The 21,453-nt window shown below is 36.4% G+C and overlaps 1 pseudogene; it reads left to right on the top strand.

Moving 5' to 3' along the window:
• Positions 1-4,179: 4,179 nt before the first annotated feature.
• Positions 4,180-6,531, top strand: LOC122305112 (annotated as a pseudogene).
• Positions 6,532-21,453: the final 14,922 nt, after the last annotated feature.

Raw genomic sequence — 21,453 nt, 5'->3', positions numbered from 1 at the left:
AACAACATCGGTAAATTATTTTTTTCTACGAATCTTGGCCAAACATATATTTTAAAACTAAGTCTTTACTTAAAAGTAGCATATATATATGTAAAGAAAGCCATGCTACAACAACTATGTTTGGCCAAGACGAGCAAAGCACAATTGAATCACACAAATGCGATTTGTTACTCAAAGATAAACAACATATGAAGCGCAATAAAATAGCTGTAATAGGTTTATGTATAAAGTAATTACCTCAAAAGGGCCCACGCTACCAAGATAATAAGAAGACTCTTGCACAGAAAGGTTGAAATCTTGGTCTTGTCAAATCACAAATTTGCCTAATTATGCACACATTATCATTTGTTTATTACATTGATAAATGTAAGAAATAATCAAAAAAGAAAGAAAATGCCATGATATATTTCAAACCCTCAAACTCTTCAGCTAATGTTTATTTCTAAGTATTTAGAGCACCATAACACCCACATTACCAAAAAGAAGCTCCTATCTTATTTATAGAGTATGGCAAAATTCACTTTTTTGGCACAAACTCCTGTTTTCCCACATGCAAGTAAAGAGACACTTATTTGGTTTGCCCATGCAAACATACCACGATTAGGAACTTACATACATTAAGTTCGAAAAACAGGACCATAAATCACCAGTAATGAGATGGAGAAAGGAACATTCTTTAATTACTTGGCAAAAGACATATAATGCAAGTGATATTGCATTATATATTCTTTTCTAGCAATTACCATGCATCTTATGATGATATTTCTTGTGTGCCTATTAACAATAAATGTCCCTACATGTTCCTATGGCAGAAATAGTTGGAATTGGTGATATCAAATAAGTTAATGTACTTTTCAGTCTGCACAATACGCATATTTTACAAATGGCCTTAATAAGCTATTGCAAATGCAATTCTGTACACAACAAAAATATAATCGATAGAAAAGAGCCGATTTATTATAGTGATAATGGAAATGTATGGATCACAAACTCTGCAGATGTGTACCCAGAAAACTAACATAAGTGCATAGGAAATCAAGGATAATGAGTTTGAAAGTGGTTAAAGTAGAATGAGGAATTTCTTTTTCAACAATAAAAATAAGTGTCTCTCTTGTATGCATACAAGTGCACTTGGGTGGCATGGTTTTGTGAAAAAAACCAAGAGGTGGGCTATGATATAAATATAGATATCTATTAATGAAATAACAAAATAAGATAACAGCAAGCAAAATCCAAGTCCAAAATAATAAGTCTGATCTATGTGAACCCATGTAGATGAAAACCAACCAACATGCAGCCCCATTATGCCTAAAACTCATAAATTCACCCACATGCTATGAAGTAAGGGATGTGGAAAATGCATACCTGCAGAAATAAAAGGAAAAATGTATATTATTTAAGACTATTTTAGCAAAAAAGCTGGCACATTAGTGAGTTTAACCTCAAGGCTTCCTTCTGGGAACATGCATGGCGAACTATATAAAAGAGTTCTTAATAACAATACCAATAAAGCTATACTTGGACTTTTTCTTGCCCAAATATCTTAATCACAGATCATATAGCAGTTTACACGTCACGGTATCATACAACTACATGTACCAATACAAAATACGTATAGCTTTATATGCACAATCAAACAAAGCAACATGAATGTAGTCCCATGATGATTGTGTACATATTTAAAAGGTACGAAAAAGGGCCATAAACATTTTTGAATAACCTGTAATCAGAAAAAACTTCATAGCTACATGAATGTAGTTAAGCATGTTAATACCCAGAAAAATAAACCACCATGTACACAACATATACAAAAAATGAAACCGAGCACCACAACATATACAAAGACAACCATTTCCGCAAGATCAATTCCTTTAAAAGAACACAACTTAGAGCACCACATACACAAAAGGTAAATATACAAAAAGAAAACCCAGTTACAACTTAGCTAGGTTGAAATAATGGTTGTAACCTCTAGTTGGTCTCTTTGGATACATTTTTGTTGGCTAGGCTGCATTCACATGATTGATCAACTCCAAGGACATCACCAACTAGAGATTTAATGTAGCCCTCATGTCATCCATGTGGAAACAGAGTGAAAAAATGTACCTTTCAGGAAGTCCTTCAGGAAGATGTTAATTTGCCCATCTCATTTGTCAAAAGATTAATCAAGATGATTGGTAAACTCAGCTTTAGCAAAGGTGGAAGGAGAACATTCTCCTTACATCCAGCTGACCTTCAATGATGGCTAATGATAGTCCAACACTCTATTAAAAAAAGGAACCTCATTCAGCCAGTGAAAGGTTTATTCATAATGAAATCTTGGCCCTCAATGAAAAGTGTATAAACAGCATGTTGAGCAATATTTATTCCTCCAAAGCATCATATTAGAAGCAATGAAAAGAGAGTTATTAACGTTATATGCAGTCCCTCAAGTTGTAGTCTAAAAATGACCCCCAAATAATTGATGAGAAGCTAGCTTTGCCGAAAAATCTCCACAAAACACTTTCATATGTAACATAGAGTCCACTTAAAATGGTAGAACAATTTTCTATGGTGTGATTTCAGTTAATATTCTTTTATGTCAAATTGTGATGGAAATAAAATGTGGTTAAATGCTTATCTTTTGACAAATGTTTAAGATTTAGAAACTTTAGAAAAGACAAGTGTTCAGGAATTTACTAAATTATTTTTGCAACATGGAAAACTCTATCCGTCTAAGGGTATATGCAATTTATTGAGCAATGACGTAAAAGAATTTCAAAACCCAGAAACCAAAACCATTATCCTCCAATTTATTCAACATGTATTAATTTTTTTTTTTTTTTATAGTTTCATCAACCTGATTTAACTTATCTTCGGGACCCATACAAACAAGTACTGGTAAACAAGGGATATTAAGGAAACCAGAAAAATAATAAGACAAAATGTTAGATCAATAGAACTCTAAAAGTAAATGTAAGCAATTAGAATTTTGTTTCTTTTTCTTTAATGATAGGGAAGTTACCCATGACAAAGCCCTTATGACTCACCCATAAAAGCTAAACCCATCGTAGTATTAGCACAACATTGCATGGCATGGCCTCCCAATTATAGTAGGTCCCCCTTCAGAAAATTGATCGTCATGTAAAAGCAAAGTAACCATACGGTGTGTTCCCAAGTCAATGCAAACTCACTATTTGGTATGAAATCCTTGTTTTTCAAAATAAACAAAAAAAGTACTAAATTACTGCAAAAGACAACTTTATAGAAATAAAACATATTGCAACATATGGGAATTATGTAGCTTAACTATTGCATAACCAACACATGACCCCATATAATCATATACACACAACAACCTATAGAATATAAAATTCCGAAGATGAAAATATTTCATCGACCCATAATGTTGGCCACAAGCCTAAAAGGATCAATAGAACCCCTTTTGAGGTAAAAATTAAGAGGAATTAGGTGAAAGGAAAGAGAGGAGCTGTAATTAATGTTCCTCTTAGATCTAGCTACAGTTAGAGCTGGTTTTGGTCTAAGATTTTAAGGCCATTTGGTTTTCCTAATGTCACATATTGAGGTTGAGTTAAAGAGATAAGATAAATGCAAACTAAGGGGCTAGAACTTAAGAGTATACATTCAAAGCTAAAGTCATGTCAAACTTTCTGCACTAGCTTGACAAGCCAACTAAGTTAGTTGTATACCTGTTTCAAAACCCCCCCTCCTTCAACTATAATCCCAACTACACAAGCAATGAACAAGTGTTATGAAAAATTAGGAATAAGCATGATTTGTGGGTACACATAGCATAAACAGAGGAAGAGATAAATCACATAAACCAAGGATTTCTATTGAAATCCTTAGTTGTTTACTTAGTTATTAGCTTGAGTAGAAGGTAAAACAATTCATACTGACATCTTACAGTTTAACACATAAATGGAGGCCTAAACATATTCAAAAAGTGCTGCACATAGAGCATACTACAAATGTATAACTATAGCAGAATAACAACTTGGTAAGAATGTCGGCATGGAACAAAACAGGGCAGAAAAACAAGTCATAATCTCAAGCAGACTCTAGCACGAATATTGCATGTTCCAGACTCTCAACCACATAGTTACACACCCAACTAAACAAGTATTAGGGGGAAAATGTAAGGATAAATGAAGCAGAAAGAAACCATGACAAAATCTGATGCAGAAAATTTCTGAACTTGGAAGTGTGTTTGCTGCTATCTTTTTAGGTGCTAAACGTGAGGTAAGAGAGGGAAAAATGATGGAGTTTTAAATATAAATTGAACTTAGTCAAGTTACAAATGAAATTTAAGCCAAAGTTCCAGCCTTACAAATACAATTAAAACTCATATTTGGTGTTTACAAGAACGGTCATGTTGAAATCATAGCGAATGACCAAGGAAACCGTATCACCCCTTCATGGGTTGCTTTTACTGATAGTGAGAGACTAATCGGTGAGGCTGCAAAGAACCAGGCAGCCGTCAACGCTGAAAGGACCATTTTTGACGTCAAGAGTCTTATCGGAAGAAAGTAATTCATCCTAATCAAAACTTGTTGATTTCCGATTATATATCCATTTGTTTGGAAATGGTAGTGATAGGCTTTTCTATAAACACACAGATTTGAAGACAAGGAGGTTCAGAGAGACATGAAGCTTGTGCCCTACCAGATTGTGAACAAGGATGGAAAGCCTTACATTAAAGTGAAGATTAAGGATGGTGAGACCAAGGTTTTCAGCCCTAAGGAGATCAGTGCCATGATTCTAACTCAGATGAAGGAAACGGCTGAAGCATTCCTTGTGCAGAAAATGAAGGATGCCGTTGTGACAGTTCCTGGTGAGTAAAGAAACAAAAAACTATGTACCTAATACTTTTACTCGATTGATATAGATTAATTTCTACTTTCTTAAACCCTGTCGTTAATTTCAGTTACACTAATTTTAATATTTGTTCCAACATGCAGCGTAATGTTAAAAATGCCCAGAGGCAGGCTACCAAAGATGCGGCAGTCTTCGCTGGACTGAATGTTGCCAGAATTATCAACGAAGCAACTACTGCTGCCATCGCTTATGGTCTGCCATCGCTTATGTTTGACATTGGTGGTGGGACATTTGATGTCAGTATCTTGACAATTGATTCAGAGGTTTTTGAGGTTCTTGCCACTAATGGAGACACTCATCTTGGAGGTTAGACCATATATTCTTAGCCACTGTTTTATTGGTTGTTAAGTTTTCTGTAAGAGAAGACATGGATTGAAAGGAGCAGTATATTATATATGTTCTTGGATGCCTATATAAAGTTTTGATTAAGTCTGAAAGTTTCCAGTCTCCTAGAGATTAATTAGGGTGATTTGACTACTTTGACTGCAACAAACCCTAGAGGGTTTTAGATTGTGTACTTCAACACTGTTTAGTGGTTCAATATGTTTTATTTATCATAAGAAAGGCAGATATAAGAGTATTATGTATACAAGCAAATGCCAAGTATCTGTTTTTTATGAGACAGAAGTTTGTATTAAGCTCTCGTATAAGTTAAAATTCCGTGCTCTAAGGAAGGTCAATTTCCTTGCAGGTGAGGATTTTAATCATAGAATTATGGACTATTTCATCAAATTGATATATATATATATATATATATATATATGTATGGCAAGGACATCAGCAAGGAAAACAGAGCTCTTGGGAAGCTGAGGAGGGGAAGTGAGCGCGCCAAGAGAGCTCTTAGCAGCAAACACCAAGTCCGTGTCGAGATTGAATCACTTTGTGATGGTGTTGACTTCTCTGAACCACTGACCCGCGCTAGATTTGAGGAGTTGAATTAAAGATTTGGACTGAAAGACCATTAGTCCATCTTAAGAAGGCTATGGAAGATGCCGGTTTGGAGAAGATAAAAATTGATGAAATTGTGCTTGTTGGTGGAAGCACTAGGATTCCAAATGTTCAACAGCTTCTTAAGGACTAAAAATCTAGAAACTCACCAAACAAAGCTGTGAACCCAGATGAGGCAGTTGCTTATGGTGCTGTTGTACAAGGAAGCATATTGAGTGGAGAGGGTGGTGAAGAAACTAAAGGTACTACTTTTCTTTTCATATTATCTGTTTGCAATAATCTTATCCATGAGATGGTGCTACCATAATGTAGAGAACTATATGGGCAGCATTGACAATGTGCCTTGTGGGATTCTTGATGCTATTTTCGCATTTTCTGTTACGTGGCTCCACTGACCCTTGGAATTGAAACTGTTGGTGGAGTGATGTGGAAATTGATCCCAAGAGACACTGTTATCCCAATTGAAGAAATTGTAGGTTTTCACCACTTACCAGGATCAGCAGACTACCGGTACCATGCTAATATGGCACTGGCACGTAGTAATATTTTTCTTCCATCATGGAAAATTTTTTTCCTAGTTGTGTCTTAGCTTTCTTGAACTGTTAATCTAAAAGTTGGATGTTCCTATTATGATACCAGGTCTTTGAAGGTGAAATGAGTCTTATAAAGGATTGCATATTAAGTCCCGGGAAATATAAATTCTAAATAGAGCAGAATTCCTCCAGGTCCAAGGTTTGCTTTCTGACATGCAGAAAATGTTTATCAATAGGGTTGGCTCAACCAGTAATTAGTGCCTCTCGGAACTCTATTACCTTCCCTTCTTACTTAATAGTTGATGCGACGGTAAGGGTGATAGAGCAATTCACACAGATGGGCTAACATTCATGTTAGCTGCAACAATTTAAGCCATGGTACCATGGTAGCATATTACATCTCCGATGCTTAATTATCCAAAAAGCATATTGGATTCAGCTAAAGTGGACATAACAAATGTTAGCTGACAACTATTAATGGCCACACACAAATGACTGTTAGAAAATAGTTTAAGCTTCTCTAAATACATAAGTGTTACTCAGGAATTACTCTAGAAAGAAAAGTTTGAAACACAAAAACTAGGAGCCGTTGTTGTCTTTAGAGTGCATAGATGTAGGTTAGGCTTAAAATCTATGATGTTTGTAACATAAGAACCCCACTCTAGCTTGGATTCAGCTAAAGTGGCTAGCAAATTTAAGTGACCCAGAAAATATAATGAATGCAGTTTACAAATTGCAACTAGAACATATCATCAATAAATAACAGCAAATAATAACACAATCATATATTTGTTTTCAAAACAGTCTCTCTTACATGTGGGCAAAACCATCATGTAAAATCCCCATTTATTCCTCTTTTAAGTTGTGTTTACCACAAAAGGAGAACAACTAGAACATAGCATCAATAAATAGCAGCAATTAATCCCATTGCCTTTAGGTAGTTGATAGGAAGACAGGGGCTCATGGAAGAGTTAATTAATGGAAAGATTGTTTTGGGAGATATGGGAGAGGGGACAATCTGAGTCATTCTTCATTATAAATTCACATGACAATCATGTGTGTGTATATATATATATATATCTCCCCCAAGCAATTCTAACTACAGACAGACCATCTCATGAGAGCTTCTTTTGAAAGATTTGATTTATCATGTAGTCTTAATAAGGTCATGTGTAGATTGGGTATCATTCATGCATGATTTTTGGTGGATCCATGCCAGATTTTCATAGAGAATCAAACTTACTGGAGCAAATTGGAGATTATATATATTTATAATCAAAAGAAAAAAATATATTAATGTAAAAAAATATATATATTAGCATTGGTCAATTTTCTCAAAATTAAAATTATTTTGAACATTAGTACTTGCCTCAAATTACATGCATGTCGGCCACTCCGGTCCTTTGCTTGAGTTAAATGTGCTGAAATATTAGTAGGCAGCCTTAAAGATCTCCACAAGAACACTAGAGACAATCAAAACACCAAACTCAAAACCTCAAAAGACATGAAAAGATACAAAAGCCCACAAAAGAAAATAAGACCACAAAAACTTTTTTAAAAAAGGCCATCTCTTTAAGTACATGATGGAGATGAAAACGGCCTAGAGCAAATTTAAGAGAGAGTCTGCAATCATATAACAAGTACAAGCATCATGAATGGCATACTTGACCTGTTCATGAGAGAAAACCCTAGCACTCCAGTCTGAGAAACTTGCACTTTTTGGTCCACAAACACACATTCTCATCACTCAAAAACTTCTTGATAGATTCAGAAAATGAATCTATGTAGTGCAACTGAACTATCAGGCATCGAGTCCCAACACAAAGGATCAGCAAAGCTGCACCATTGTAATTTGGAATGCACTTAATATCAAATGTGACAAGGATTAACAAAAGGCTTTTCGAGTGCAGACCTTAACTCTGCAATATGGGCATCTACAAGAACACCAAGGTCTACTACACTTGCCTTAAAGCTTTACATCAACTCCTTGTATTTCTATGTCATACATGCACATTTTGGATAGGACTGAAACAGGAATCATGGTGGTACGTTGTTTTTCTAATTTCTACAGCCTAGCTTCCGCTGCCACTCTTCACAAGAAACTGATCATCATGTACTGAACATGGCCTAGGAATAGCACTAGCTCCATTGAACCGTTTATAGAAAAAGTATGAGAGTTTGGTGGTTTGGTGGTGCAGCTGCTGTAATTTAATTAATTACTTGAAGTTAATTAGTCACACATAAGTCAGTTGAATGTCTTCTTAGCACCCAAATTCTCTTGACGCTACAACTGAATGCTAGGGTTCTACAATATTGTATTGTCGATGAGCATTCAAATTCGTTTTCTAGAGTTTAATTTTGAGGGAGAAATTGCATTTTTCCAGCGTTAGCCACTCATTTTGCAATAGGATCACTAAACTATCAAAATTATCATTTTATCCCCTAATCTAAAACAAAATTTTCCACTTACCCCCACTTTGCAGAATTGGCCATTAAGATCATCACCATCTCATGTCACTTACTTTTTAATAGAATGTTTTGATGCTACACATGAATCTACATATCTATGACCCATAATGTTAATCTAAATTCTCAAAAAAAAAAAAAAAACTCCTATGGTTTAATTTTCATTTCTAATTTATCTCACTAGTTAGGGAATCATTTTTATATGGGAATATATAGATCATCATGTTGTACTGTAGCTAGCTAGTCCTAGCTCCAACTATCAGATCATTAATTGCTTGTATTATGGTTCAAGGTTTGGCACTAAAATATATCACTAGTGTGTATTTATTGGTATATATAACTTTAATTTTTGTCTTCCTAGCTAGCTAGCGAATTAGCAAGCTTCTCATGTCTTTAATTTGTGTCTGCTGCAGTATATCTTTCTGATCATCTACGTATGTTGAGCTTGAAGCCTATTAGAAAGCCTCCAAATTTTGAAGTTATTGGAATAATAAATTACTTGCAGTCTTAATTAGCTTTATACCTGAACATCCTTATTAGTACTTTCATATACGGAATTTAAGATCAAATTAGGATTTGAGCTGCACTGAGGAGATTTGCATGATTAATTCTAGAAAACCAGAAACACTATGAACTGGAGTACATGGTCGATCGCTAGCACGTACGCTTGTTAGGAAATATACATTGGAATTCATACTTCTAATAAACAAAGTATTGCAAGCTCAAATTTATAGTCTTTGTCTGATAACTACTTAATACCAAGCTTGAACTACTTGACTTAAACAAATGGAAAATGATACTCTTGCTACTCAATTACAACTTATCTACTATGTATTCTTTTTGTAATTGATTTTTTTTAATTTTTTTATTTTACTTAATAATTAAGGAGGTGAGTATTAGTAAAGTTATATATTTTTGTAATTTTTCCTTAATGATTAAGGATATTAAAAAAATACTTAAAAGAAAATAAAATAAAAATAAAAATAAAAACTTGAAATGCACTTGAGTGGTAGATGCATCTGGTTCAGAAATACAGAAGGTTTCTGGGTATTCTTGTTAAAATCGTTGCTTCTGGTTCAGAAATACAGAAGTTCTATTTGCTTAATGTCATTTATTATCTAATGCACACACCCTTTCCTCCAAACACAACAGGCAGCTACACAACCAGTATACCTAAAACACACGCACATGCACATCAATTTCCCATCACTTAGCAAAAAATACAAGTGTACATCTGAAAAAGGACAACGTTTGTAATGCAACCTACTCATAAAGGGGTTTCATAGATTCACAAGAAATAGGAGATACCTTAGGCCTCGTTTGATCATTTTGGAAAACAGAGGACTAGGCAATTCGGACTAGAGATAAAGGCACAGAATCGTCTATTCCAGCGAATGTGGAAACGTAGTCATTCAGCTTCCCAAATGGAGACGCCAATTGCCAAATAAAATGGAAGGACGTGTGCAAGAAACTAGGGTTTGATCATTGGGAGATCAAAATCTTCTTTGAAAAATCTGAACGAATACAGCGCCGAAAATGGAATGAAAGCTTAATGGGAGAAATTGTTGGAAAGTGGCTAGAGGTGGAGGAGCTCAAGCCACTTGAGAACGCAAGGAAACTAGGTTTTCGTTGGGGTGGATTGAGCTACGACGAAGCTTGATGGGAACGGGTTGAAGTTTTCTCAGGACTGTTGCAAATCGGTCGGAGTGAGGAAATGTGAGGGCAAAAAAACTGGGGGGAAATATAAAAGTATTGAAATAAGGTGTTTGGTGCGGCAATGAGTTGTAGTAGTGAACGATACAGCGCTGCAAAATCACTTTGCTAACTCAGACGGAAAATATCGTTGCAATAAATCTAAAAAGTGCTGCAATTTTTGGCAATGAACAGGCTTTTTTTTTTGCAGCGTTAATTTTCATTGTAATAAGTAAAAAATCGCTGCAAAAAGTCTTAAAAGAAAATTACTGTTTTACAAGTATGCAGCATCCTCAATTCGCTGCTTTTAATATGCTACTGCAGTGATTTTCAACAAAAATAAAATTGCTGGAAAAGGTCTAAGTTCTTGTTGTGCCAATAAATTCTATGAGAGCAAGTCAGGGGGTTTATACCTCTCATATCAGCAATGGTCCACCTAATGGCATATTTGTGCTGCACTAGCACCTCAAGTAGCTTACCCTTCTGCTCAATAGTGAGCTGAGATGAGATTACGATTGGGAAAGAGTTCTCATGACCTAGATAAGCATACTTCAACTCTACTGGCAAGGTTTTTAATTCCAATGTTGGAATTTCCTCACTTGAGGGCTTATTTGTCTTTCAAATAGGGGGCAAAGGTTCAAATTTAGGCCCCACTAGGTGTCACTTGGACTTCCTACAACAAGAACAATAGAGACATTATTAGCATAATTTATCAGAAAATTCTCAAAAGAATCATTACTAAATAAAAGTCTTTAGAGAGAATTACTTCCAAAGCATTGACTTCTTGCACTTCCTCCAGTTCTTGAGGTTGCCTACACAAGTTAAAGATGTTCAATTTCAAAGTCATGTTGCCAAAACTTCATTTTAAAATCCCACTTCTATAGTTTATAATGGCATTAGAAGTTGTTAAAAAGGGTCTTCCTAAGATCACTAGTGCAGAAATTAGTCTTAGCAATTAGTTTCATGTCTAGTACCATAAAATCTACAGGATAATAAAATTTGTCTACTTGCACTAATACATCTTCTACAACCCCCTTAGGAGTTCTTATGGACCTATCAGCCAACTGTAAAATTATGGAGGTCAGTTTAACTCACCTAATCCTAGCTGTTCATACACACTAAAGGGTAGTAGATTTACCATTGAACCTAAATCAAGTTAAGCCTGGCCAATTTTTGAATTTCCTATAATGCAAGAGATAGTGGGTGAGTTAGGATCTTTGTATTTAAGGGGTGTGTGATTTTGATTGATGGTACTGATTTGTTTAGTGAGAAAAGCTTTTTCTTAACATTTAATTTTCTTTTGACAGTGCATAAATCTTTCAAAACCTTTGCATAAGTAGGGATTTGTTTGATGGCATCCAAAAGAGTATTGTTTATTCTAACATGTTTTCCTTTCACCGCGTACACCCAAGCCTGAACTACTTGCCTCTGATTGGTTCCCTTGGGCCGGATTTGGGTACTTGCGAGCGAAGTATCCCGTTTGACCACACTTAGAACATCGGATCCCACCCTAGTCTGCACGTGCTTTCATGAGATCTGTTACATCTACCACAGACTGGAGCTCGGCCTTCCATACATACCCTGGAGGTTGTCAAAGTCAGGTAGTTAGCTTTCAAATCCCTAGAGGGGACTATTTGGAGTTTGTGGGAAGCAAGCTGACGACAAGACTTGCAGTCATATTTGCAATTCAAGCAAAGAAGGACCTAGCGAGTGGGGTGGATGCCTTTTTGGTTCGGGTGGTGCCTACACCATCTATGAAGAAGTCTGTAGTGGATATCCCAGTTGTGAAGGAGTTCCCTGATGTGTTCACGGATGATTTTCTTGGTTTGCCTCTTGTTTGTGACTTAGAATCCACCATTGACTTGGAACTTGGAGCGGCTCTAGTGCATAAGACTTCTTATCGTATGGCACCACTTGAGCTGAAGAAGTTGAAAAATCAGTTGTAAGAGTTGGTAGATAAGGGGTTCATTCAGCCTTGTTCTTTGCCCTAGGATGATACCCTTAGAATGTGTATTGATTATCAAGATCTCAACAAGGTGACCATCAAGAATAAGTATCCACTGCCTCAAATTGATGATTTGTTTGATCAGCTCCAAGGTCTAGCTACCTTCTTGAATGATGTAGCCAAAAATGCTTTTAGGTCAAGATATGGACATTATGAGTTTAAAGTGATGTCTTTGGACTAACTAATGCCCTTGCAGCATTCATGGACTTGATGAATCGGGTGTTCCAACCTTACCTAGATTCATTTGTGGTGGTCTTCATCAACGACATCTTGGTTTATTCTCAGGATTTGGAAGAGCATGCTTGTCACCTTCAATTGATTCTGGGAAAGTTGAGAGAGCATCAGTTGTGTGCGAAGTTTAACAAGTATGAGTTCTGGTTGGAAGAAGTTAGATTTCTGGGGTATGTCATTTCTCAAGATGGTGTAGCAGTAGATCCCAGTAAAAGAGGAAACTATCTTGGCATGGTCGTATCCTTCATCAATGCATGAGATTCAAAGTTTCTTGGGACTTGCAGGGTACTATCGAAGATTCATGAAAAGTTTTTCTCAATTATTTGCGCCCCCCACTACCTTGACTAAGAAAAATACTGAGTTTGTTAAGACCGACAAGTGTGAGATAAGCTTCTAGGAGTTGAAGAAGAGATTGACTATAGCACTTGTTTTGGCACAGCCTGAGCTGCACAAGCCATTTGGGGGTTTTAGCAATGCTTGCAAGTTTGATTTGGGATATGTTCTAATGCAACAAGGACGAGTTGTTGCTTATGTATCCCACCAATTGAAGGATCATGAAAGGAAGTATCCCACACATGACTTGGAACTGGAAATTGTGGTTTTTGCTCTTAAGATTTGGCGACACTATCTGAATGGAGAGGCTTGTAAGGTCTAATACTGATCTTAAAAGCCTGAAGCATCTCTTCTCGTAGAAAAATCTCAACACGAGGTAGAGACAGTGGTTAGAGTTGATCAGCGATTATCAGTGCAAGATCAAGTATCATCCATAGAAGGCGAATTAGGTTGCAGATGCACTAAGTCGGAAGTCTCATTTGGTTGATGAGTCTGAGTCGTCAGGGTTGGACTCTCTCCTCTATGGGATGAGAAGACTTCTTGTTGAGAGCTTGCAGCAAGAGGAAGGTTAGCTTCAATGCATGATGTTCGAGTTGTTGATTTTGAGGAATTGAAGACTCTCCAGAGAAGGGACCAAATGTTGCTGGATATCCAAAAAAGAGTAAGAAAGTCAAGAGGATCTTTGCACTTCAGTTTAGGCAAGGATGGTATTCTTTTGTTTCAGAATTGTAGGGTGATTCCCTATGAGTTCAGAGTTTAAGGAAAGGATCCTGGCTGAGGTTCATGCAGCCCCTTATTTAGTTCACCCCGAAAGCATGGAGATGTATTGAGATTTAAAGAGAAGCTTCTGGTTGGAAGGGATGAAGAAGGACATTGCCATGTTCATTGAGAGATGTAACACTTGCTGACAAGTCAAAGCTAAGCACCAGAGGCCTGCTGGTAATTGCTAAACCCTCTCTATTCCCGAGTGGAAGTGGGACAACATTGCTATGGACTTTGTGGTGGGTTTTCCAAGGACCCCTAGCAGTAAGAATTCGATTTGGGTTATTATTGATCGGTTGACAAAGAGTGCGCATTTCCTACCTGTCACTAATACCCAACATTTTGAGAAAGTTTACTCAGTTGGAATGGGACCTACGGTTCATTATTTTATTTATGTTTTTAATTTAATATTTTATTTCTTATTATTATTAATATTCTGTTTTGTGTTATTTTATTTTATTATTATTATGGTTGTTGAGTACTCTATTTTAATGTATCTTATATTTTTAGTTTCGGTTGGGCTTTGGTTGTTTAGTGGGTTGTGTATAGTGTTTTGTGTGTGTGGGTTTTTCAATTTTGGGCCATTGGGTGTGTGTGAGAAATGAGCCCAACCTGTGTGAGTGGGGGAACCCAGCTTCTTGAGCCGAAAATGACGTTGTTTTGGGCGCACCCCCTAGGGTTTCTTCATTTTCTCCCCAGCGCTGCACCTCACTTCTCCTTCCCTCTTTCTTTTTCCTTTTTCTTTCTTCTTCTTCCTACATGCCCAAGCCCTTGCATCGCCGCCCACCTCCTCTATTGAACCACCTCCACACATCCTCCACTGCGAGTCCTTTCACCTCTAACCTACTTCACCACCTGCCACCCCCAACAAACTAGCACTTCCTCTACATTTTCTGCTAGCCCTTTTCTGCAAACCAAGAGCTTCCTTGCCATGGGAGCTCGTCGCTGCTCGTGGCCCGTGATGGAGTGCCACGCAATGGTCCCTTGTCGACCCTGCATAGTCCCTTCTCCCCAATCACTCTACTAATCAAGTTTCTTGAAAATTTGAGAAAGAGATGTGAGTTAAGTACCCATATATATTCGATGGGAGTTTTGACGGATGAAAAAATATAGTTGTAAGCATAGTTGTGCACTAATCTGTGCACCAATGTGATGTGATTGGTCAAAAAGTAGATTTTATTGAAAACAGTGTTAATTTAAATTTTAAGTATGAATAAATCAGTATTGGTACACAGATTAGTGCGCAACTATACTTGTATGTAGCAAAACTCTTTGACGGATTGTAGCAAATTTTGAGAATGAAATTTTTATAAGAGGGAAGGATGTAAAACCAGGCCCATGGCCCAGGCCGGGCAGGCCCAAACGAAGCCCAGCTTGAAGACCAAACCAATGCCGATTTAGTATGTCTCTCCCTTCCCCTTTCAGTTTGCTTCTTCCTTGACTGTTTCTCCCCCTCCCGATTTTCTCTCCTCCCCGTCTTTTTTTTAGGATAATGATATGTTTACACCCCTATACCACTCATTTACCACCTATCTCATTTGGCTTTGTTTATTTTTTTTTCCTACTCTGCTGCTGCCGGTTACTTTTTCCTTGTGTCAGACTGCTTTACTGCTGATGCTTTGGACTGAAATTTCTCTACAGTGAAGGATGTGATTTGCTCCAGCAGATTAAAACTATTCCTGTCAGAAACATGAATTATCTCGCGCCAAAACATCTCACTTTCGACCCTCTCCTCTACTCTCTCTCTCTCTCTCTCTCTCTCTCTCTCTCTCTCTCTCTCTCTCTCTCTCTCTCTCTCTCTCTCTCTCTCTCTCTCAAGTTCATCCAACGCTTTTATTTCTTTACGACGGGAACTGCATTCGTTTCCCGTTCTAAAAAATTTTTCAGTCCGTTTTTCGTGGGTTGCCACCGTCGAGCCCACCACTCGAATCCAGTCAACGTTGAGCCCACTCCTGACGCCCAGACAACGTCAAGCCCACCCTCTAGCCCAAACGTCGGGCCCACTTCCAGCCCACCCCTTCAGCCCAAACGTGAAGACCATCCGGTCAGATCCTCCACAACGCACCACTTACAGTGGGTATAACTTCTGTCTCACCTCCATCGTTACACCTCCTATGATATGAAAAAAATTAGTTATTCGTGTAATGAAATTCTTAATTTTTGATTGTAATTAATTGAGTATTCACAATGAATTTTTTGATGTATTTTAGACTTCTATGAGTGAATTTAATTTGTTATTAAAATTTTAATTTTTACTTATGTAATCTGTTAAATATTTTTCATAGTGAACCATATGTGTATTTGCCTCCAATATAAGTGAATTTAATTTATTATTGTAATTTTCCTTTTTACTTGTGTAATTAGTTGAATATTTTTCACAACAAACCCCACTAGTACAAGTGAATTTAACTTTTTGTAATTTTCATTTTTGCTTGGATTTGATTATCTGGTATTATGCCATGATTGGGGCAGGACAATCATTTTTGCCTACTTTTGTTTGCATAACTTCTTTAATAGTTTTAGATTCGAAAGTAAAATTTGATGATGAATAAAAAATATACACTATATTTGGAAGTTAAAAAAAAAAAAAAAGACTATCATTTCTAAGATCTGGATATGCTATCATAAAAGGGATTTTATTATATAATTTTAGACATTTTAAATGCTTGCTAGTTGTGGTTTTGACCCATAAATAAAGTTAAACCAAAATAAATGGAAATGATAAATCCGAAATTTTGAATTTGCCTGCTATGAAGTTTAGTAGTGATATATACAAAAAAAATGCATTGGATGTACGATGTGTGTATGTATGTATGTCTTTATTTGTTATGTTATATCTATGTAGGGATGGAACCAAATATTGGAGACGAGGGTGTTGTTGAAGAGCCAAAGGAGGGAATGTCATTTTCATCAATTGAGGAAGTAAGGACATATTACACGAGGTATGCAAAACAAGTTGGGTTTGGAGTGACAAAACGAAATTCTAAAACTGGAGCCGATGGGCAAATAAGGTATTTCACACTTGCTTGTGTCCGTCAAGGCACGTATGTTAGCAAAGGCAAAAATGGAACATAACGGATGCAAGGCAAAAATCAATGCCATATTAGGTTCCGAGGGGAAGTTTCGTTTAACCCATGTTGTCCTTGAGCACAGTCATGTTCTTAGTCCTGGAAAAGCAAGATATATTAGATGTCATAAGAGGTTGGATGAGTCGAGCAAAAGAAAACTAGAATATAATGATATGGCTGGCATTCAATTGAGCAAGAACTACAATTCTTGTGTTGCTGAGGCAGGAGGATATGAGAATCTCACGTTTGGAGAGAGAGATGCGCGAAATTACATACGTGAGGTTAGATTACTTCGACTTGGGTTAGGAGGCGCCGAAGCACTACAAAACTACTTCACTCGTATGCAGGCACAAAATGATGGTTTTTATTATATCATAGAGGTTGATGATGAAACCAGATTGAGGAATGTGTTTTGGGCGGATGCCCGTAGTAGAGCTGCTTATGAATCGTTTGGTGATGTTATAACTTTTGACACGACGTACTTGACCAATTCATACAAAATGCCATTTGCTCTTTTTGTGGGAGTTAATCATCATGGTCAATCGATTTTATTTGGATGTGGCTTGATTTCTAGAGAGGATACGGACATGTTTGTATGGTTATTTGAGTCATGGCTTAAGTGCATGAATGGCCGAGCACCACAAGCCATAATAACAAATCAAGATAAAGCTATGCAAAATGCAATTGCAAGAGTGTTTCCAAAATCTCGACACCGATTTTGCTTATGGCATATAATGAAAAAGGTTCCCGAAAAATTTGGAGCGTACAGTCAATATGATGACATCAAAAGTCAGCTGCACAGGTATTTGTTTTCCTTGATTATTTCTAGAATACTATGATATTTTGTTGTGGCATATTGTGGGTAATTGACCCATTGATCGTTGGATTGTTCACACAAGTGTGTTTATGACACGTTGAGTCGTGATGAATTCAACAAGTGTTGGCTGCAACTTCTTGACAATTTTGATTTGCATGATCATTCATGGTTTGAATGGTTATATTCTGAGCGTCATCTATGGGTGCCAGCGTACGTCAGAAATGAATTTTGGGCAGGAATGTCATCTACTCAGCGAAGCGAGGGTATGAATGCATTTTTTGATGATTACGTAAATTCAAAGACAACGTTAAAGCAATTTGTAGATCAATATGATAATGCACTTAGACGCAAAATTGAAAATGAGCTTACAGCTGACTTTAGTTCATTCCACACGCAAATTCCATGCATAACTTTTTATGGCATTGAGAGACAATTCCAAGCAAGTTATACGAATGCAAAATTTAAAGAAGTTCAAGAAAAGTTAAGAGGTTTGATTTATTGCTGTGCATCATTGATTCAGAGTGAAGGAGGGATTTTTATATATCATGTGGCTGATCAGGTCCAAGTTATGGATCGATTTAGAAAAAGTACAAAATATGTTGTTGAGTTTAATGAGATAGAGTGTGAAGCAAACTGCACATGTCAGTTGTTTGCTTTCAAGGGCATTTTGTGTAGACATGCCATTCGTGTATTGACACTCCATGATAAGGAAGAGTTGCCTGCAAAATACATACTTGATAGATGGAGGAAGGACCTGAAACGAGATTATACGCTTGTTCGAAGTAGTCGCGATGATCTGAGTTATAGTCCAAACGCACACCGAATGAATAAACTAAACAAGGCCTTTTACGAGATTTCTTCAATTGCAGGCACCTCAGATGATGGTTGTGCGAAGTTACTGACTCAATTAAGTAAGTTAAAGTTGGAGTGGGTTGAGGTTCAGCCTGTGTGTGATAATCGGTCTACTGAGTCATTAGGGGTGACAAAGAGATCTGACAAATTAAAAAGTCCAGTTGCTGCTCGTAGTAAAGGTAGGCCAGTTTCTAAAAGGAAACAATCATCAACTGAGAAAGACTCAAAGGGCTCCGGTAAGTTAGGTAGTTTTTATATTTTGTGTTTCTAATTATATTTTCAAACCTATTTGGCATTAACTGCAATGTCTTGAAAATTTTAAAAGAAGAATAGGTCACACCTAGTCACAATCGCTGTCACAGACGTTAGCTCACCTTGTTTGCCAGAGCGTGATTTTCCTATAGCCTCTACTGCTCAATCGACTATGGTAGTATTGTTGATTTGTTGATTTGTTTTGTTTGAAGATATTTATTATCTGAGAATATTAATTTTGATTATCTTATCTTGCCTTGATAGGTACAACCGTCTTTACAGCTCTTAGACGATGAAGATTTAAATGTCGACATTCGTACGTATATTATATTAATTATATTAAAATTAAATTTTACTTAAAATAGCATAATCATTAGTGTAATAATATATTGCAGGTTTAGGACTGTAGGTCCATTCTTTAGGGCCATTTTGCAAGGAAGTTAATAAATTAAAATAGCCTAGCTGCTGTTTATGATGGAAGGTCATGATATTTAAGATGTCTACGTGCAGGCTTTAGTTGTTAAGGTTCATTTTGCTGATTTTGGTGTAAATGCTAGTTGTATTATTTGCGATGTGGCAATTTTGTGCTCAACCTGGAAGATGGTTATTTGTAGTCTGCCTTGTATTCATTCTCAACAATTGATTTTTGTGCGAAATTTCAAGCTGCTGTAAATTAAACTAACTATATACTCATATGAAAGGTTGAGTTATACTGTGTTGTTACTAGCTTTGGAAGAGTTTCTCATCATAGTTCAGATGAGCTGTACATTCATTTTGCCATGCCATCATTTCATTAGTCCTCCAATATATTGCAAACAATCTATAATAGTTTTTCTTAATATGGAATATTGCCAATAAAAAGCAAAATTGTCAAGATCGGATAACTCAAAATTATGTTTTCTAAGTGGGTTTGGAACAAGTTAAAATAATATTTATTGTTGTTCATATAAATATTTCAAAAAATTAGAATTAATACTTGTTTCCATCCTTCCAAATACAATAAGCATAATCGTCATCTCATTTTTGTCAAATACCATACATATTGAATTTGGCATCAAAGAGAAACTGTCAGGGCAAAAAAACAGAACAAGAGAATAAATACTACTTTTGCCAGTGAGACACACATCAAGCTAAAAAAACAAGGCCATACAGGCATCACTAAGGAACTTGGATAACAAGGCCATATAGCCACTAGTAATCAAAGTCCAACATCATATACGATATTTTTGACAAAAAACCAGCAAAATATCAAAGATGGTTTGGACTTCATTTTGTGTGCTTCATTATGAATTTGTACTTGATGTCCTCTTCCTTTTATCTCCTTTATTGACCTGCAATCATTAATAGACTATCGTAATTAGCTGTATACTAAGTACATAGGGAATGAATAATGTCATTTACATTATGAGTTAATTTATCTATTGTCAAGGGCCTATTTGGTTTCACAATTTTTGAGAATTTTTTAACATTTGTTTTTATATCGGATTTTATAAAAGAGCAGATAAAATTTTAAATACTATTTAGTCCAAAATATGTTTCATATTGAATTTTTGGGAGAGTTAAAAACTAAACATGCAACTAAAATTATATATTTTCCTTCCCTTTTATTTCTATTTGTTTCTTACTTTTTGTACTGAATTTGCAATTCTCCAATCAAGTTGCATGCAGCTTATTAAAAATGCAAAAAAGCTCATGAAAAAAGGATGGACAGTGGCCAAAGCTAAATCAAATCTTACAAAAAAATTTAAAATTAAGTCACCATCCCAACAACATGCGAGAGCTTGGAACAACCACAACCCATCCCAATTCCAGAAATTAACTGCAAGCACCAATTAATTCTTTAGGCCTCGATTATTATCCAAAATCGTGCACCTTAATGCCTCAAAGACAACATCCAGTTACACATACAAGCTCGACCTTGAGATTTCAAGATACCCACTCCAAAATCTGGCTTAAGATTCATTTTAAAGCTCTCAAAAGTTTCAAACAAAAACCAAATACCAATGCTAATAATAAGCTCAATATACAACAAGAATAGCAATAATTTCAGGGATAAGATTCGAGAGCGCCAAGTCATAAACAAGCAGTACAAGATTGAATATTCAACATTATAACTGAAGAGAGAATACCCTTACAGCGATTGAAGTTTAAGTCAAAAGCTCTCTTGTTCTTCGCATCAATTAGAGAAACAGAAAGAGAGAGAGAGAGAGAGAGAGTTAGAGAGAGAGAGAGTCGAAGGGGAGGGAGAGAGAAGTATCCTTACCTTTGAAGGAGCCGTTGTCCGATGGCCACACCGCAAGAGTCCCGACTTGAAGGGGAGAGGACGCTGGGTTGTTTGTTCTCAGCCTGCGTTAGTGAGAGCCCAGCGAAAATGAAAACAAACCGTGGGAGATTTGAATTTCAAATGAAATTTTATTCTATACGGTAGAGGCAGACTGACACAAGCAAGAAAATCACATCATTACAAAGAGAAAATTTGTAAAAAGTAACCGGCAGTAGCAGAGTTGGAAAAAAAAATAAACAAAGCCACGTGGGATGGGTGGTAAATGAGTGGTACAGGGGTGTAAACGTATCATTATCCTTTTTTTTATCTTCCCACGTCTCTATAGTTATGCC

Source organism: Carya illinoinensis, chromosome 1 (assembly GCF_018687715.1).
Source record: "Carya illinoinensis cultivar Pawnee chromosome 1, C.illinoinensisPawnee_v1, whole genome shotgun sequence".
In the NCBI taxonomy this organism is placed as follows: Eukaryota; Viridiplantae; Streptophyta; class Magnoliopsida; order Fagales; family Juglandaceae; genus Carya; species Carya illinoinensis.
This window is presented reverse-complemented; position numbering and strand designations above follow the sequence as displayed.